Below are 3,543 nucleotides of genomic sequence, written 5' to 3'. Positions count from 1 at the left end.
TTTTTTTTTTTTTTTGAGGTGAGGTCTTATTCTGTAGTCCAGGCTGGCCTAGAACTCATGTTCCTCCCTCCTCAGTCTCGGGGCTGGGATTGTGGGGCTGGATGTGTGTGTCACCATGCTAGGCTTTGTCAGCATCCAGGGAGGAGTGCACAGCAGCTCGTTTACCGTGTTTCTCCTTTGGTGCATGTCTTAGCCAGGGTTTCTATTCCTGCACAGACATCATGACCAAGAAGCAAGTTGGGGAGGAAAGGGTTTATTCAGCTTACATATCCACATTGCTGTTCATCACCAAAGGAAGTCAGGACTGGAACTCAAGCAGGTCAGGAAGCAGGAGCTGATGCAGAGGCCATGGAGGGATGTTCCTTACTGGCTTGCTTCCCCTGGCTTGCTCAGCCAGCTCTCTTATAGAACCCAAGACCTCCAGCCCAGGGATGGCACCACCCACAAGGGGCCCTACCCACTTGATCACTAATTGAGAAAATGCCCCACAGCTGGGTCTCATGGAGGCACTTCCCCAACTGAAGCTCCCTTCTCTGTGATAACTCCAGCCTGTGTCAAGTTGACACACAAAACCAGCCAGTACAGTACAGATAACAAAGGCTGACACATTTGTCCTAAGACTTTCCAACACAACCCTGCAATGAGGGTGTGGCTTCTTCTTCTTCTGGCTACATAGGTTTTCTTTGGGTGCAGAGGTATCATAGGCAGCCTTTCTTGGGTATTTGCCGTATTTTTCAACCCTTTCCCCTTATTATCATCATTTCCGGATTTTCCCCTCCAGAGTGTGTTACACTGGTCCCTCGGGTTTTCTCCAGGTGAATAGCTCCAAGCAGGTTTTCCAGATAGACACATCTTTAGGTGCCTTCCCATCGGTCTGTAGGGACAGTGACTCACGTTGCCTCCAGCAGCCGCAGCTTAGGAGAGGAGAGAACCTTTTCCTCTTCCAATGAGTTCTCAAACTTCTTTCCCTTGGCTTCTGAGATCCTTCCCCTGATCTCTGCCGGGGTTTCTCAAGCCCGTAGTTTCTCACACTTAACCGATACATCCACTCAATGCCACACAACCGTCTCTTGCCACCATTTTATAGAGAGGGACACCAAAGGTTCAACATGTTCCTAGTAGAGAAAAAACTTAAGTTCAGGTGTGGTGAAACATGCCTTTGATCCCAGCATTTAGGAGACAGAGCCATGCAGATCTCTGAGTTCAAGGTCAATCTACAAAGCAAGTTTCAGGACAGCTAAGCTTAGGCAGTGAAGGACTTGGAAAACAGAAAGCTGGTGATGATGTAGTAGGTAAAGGGGGCCATGTTCCAGCCCCAGAAAGCAGCAGAATTCAGTAGCTTCAGCTGAGGTTCTGGCTCTAGAGACAAAAATAGAAGGGACGACTGGGACGATTGATGCTGATTAGCTGGAGCTCAGAAATTAGCAGTGATTAAGAAGAGACCAGCATCACTGAGGTGACATCTTCTGGGAGGTATTTTCTGAGATCACAAAGAAGCTGTGTTCCAGAGACAGCCAAACCTGTACTTCGTGCTGCAGCTGGACTTGGCAATGTGTAAGAATCACCCACGTGGTACTGGTTTTGACAGCATGAAGGGGTCAAGGAGAGCAGCTGAGGCTTGGCACTGTGGGAGGCCAGGGATGGCCACTGGTGAAGGTGCAGTTTATCGCCCAGGATTGAAGAGGTCATCAGCAGCAGTGGAGTGGAGTCTAGAGCGCTACTGAGGTCAGAGCTGGAGAAGGGGTGCCAGACCTTTAAAGGAGTCCAGAAGATCTTGTGTAGATTCCAAACATTGAAACAAGAAGCTGTAACACTGAAGTTGCCTTGGCGACCCTAAGATGTTAGAGATGCCAGAGCGACGGGCTATCTGTTGTGGAAAGCTGCTAACAAGGAGTGGAACCAGCCCAGGAGAAAGAAGTTTGTGCAGTCAACAAAGGTGAAGAAGGATTGGAGGTCTGAAGACCTCTTTGACGTCAGACATAGAGATGCAGAGTTTGGAGTTTGCCCAGCTGGTTTTGTCTTGCTTTGGGAATTACAGTTAAGTGACTGGATGAGTCCCAGAAGAGACTTTGAACTTTGGACTTTTAACATTGTTGAGACTGGTATAGACTCTGGGGACTTTTGAAAGTTGGGCTAAATGTATTTTGCACTATGCTATGTTTAGGTATGGTCCCCATAGACTCATATGTTTGAACAAACCTGTGGAGACCAGGGGGTGAAATGTGGTGATTTGAATATGCTTGGCCCAGGACACCTTGGTAATAATGGACTGAACCTCTGAACTTGTAAGCCAGCACCAAGTACATGTTGTCCTTGTATGAGTTGCCTTGGTCATAGTGTCTGTTCACAGCAGTAAAAACCTAAGACAGGACAGTTTTGTGTCAACTTGACACAAGCTGGAGTCATCAGAGAGGAGGGAGGCTCAATTGAGAAACGCCTCCATAAGATTGGGCTATACACAACCCTGTAGGGCATTTTCTTAACTAGTGATTGATGGGGGGGGGGTGGAGGCCCAGCCCATTGTGTGTGGCACTGTCTCTGGGCTGGTGGTCCTGGGTTCTATAAAAAAGCAGGCTGAGCAAGCTACGAGGAGTTAGCCACCCCTCCATGGCCTCTGCATCAGATCCTGTCTCCAGGTTCCAGCCCTGCTTGAGTTCCTGTCCTGACTTTCTTTGATGATGAACAGTTCTGTGGAAGTATAAGCCAAATAAACCCTTTCCTGCCCAAGTTACTTTGGTCATGGCAACCCTAACTAAGAAATGTACAGATCTGTGTGTGTGGGTTAGTCAAGGGCATCTATAGAGAAAATAAAGTAATGCTTACTAGAACTAGGAGAGAGAGAGGAAGGGCGAGTCAGTGTTTAATGGTTATGGAATGTCAAGGGTTCTCTGTCTCTCTCTCTCTCTCTCTCTCTCTCTCTCTCTCTCTCTCTCTCTCAGTTGCTGTAAAGAGACATCATGACCAAGGCAACTCGGAAGAAAGCATTCACTTGGGGGATAGCTTACACTGTTTCTGGGGATTAGCCCATTATTGTCCGCTCTTTGCCGGCAAGAAGCCCAGATCTGCTGGATCTCTCCGGGGCTGAGCAGGATGGTGAGTGTTGGTGACCCAAGCTGGGAGTCTTTTTGAAGCAGGAACTCACTTTAATATGACAGCAGTTTGCTTATATAGACAGGGCAAGGAGGAGGGGATAGAAGTATGGGGTGAGATGACATATAGGGTGGCGTGAGATGACGAGGGATGTGGCGTGATCTCGCTGGGCAGAGGCAGTCTCATTCAGGTCGGTAGGTCGTGCTGAGTCATTCTCAAGCGGAAGCAAATGATAAGTCTTGAAAATTGAGCCAGGCTTGGGTTCATCTTCAAGGCCCAAACCAAGGCCAAGTAGGGCCCAACACATTATCATTTGGGGAGTGTAGTGGCATGTAGGCATGGTGTTGGGGGAAATAGCTGAAAGTGAGAGGTGAGAGTGTTACATTTTGATCTTTGGGTGGGGGGAGGGAGAGAGAGAGAGAGAGAGAGAGAGAGAGAGAGAGAGAGAGAGAG

At 48.4% G+C, this 3,543-nt stretch overlaps 1 long non-coding RNA gene across 1 annotated transcript in view; it reads right to left on the bottom strand.

Moving 5' to 3' along the window:
- Positions 1-3,132: 3,132 nt before the first annotated feature.
- LOC116079170 overlaps positions 3,133-3,543 on the bottom strand; it is a 3,808-nt gene continuing 3,397 nt past the window's right edge. Inside the window, exon 2 of the long non-coding RNA XR_004113787.1 lies at positions 3,133-3,447. This is a non-coding gene — a long non-coding RNA (uncharacterized LOC116079170). The remainder of the gene's footprint in view (positions 3,448-3,543) is intronic.

This window comes from Mastomys coucha, unplaced genomic scaffold (assembly GCF_008632895.1).
Source record: "Mastomys coucha isolate ucsf_1 unplaced genomic scaffold, UCSF_Mcou_1 pScaffold5, whole genome shotgun sequence".
NCBI lineage: Eukaryota > Metazoa > Chordata > Mammalia > Rodentia > Muridae > Mastomys > Mastomys coucha.
Note: the sequence above shows the minus strand (reverse complement) of the source record. Positions and strands in the feature narration are given on the sequence as shown.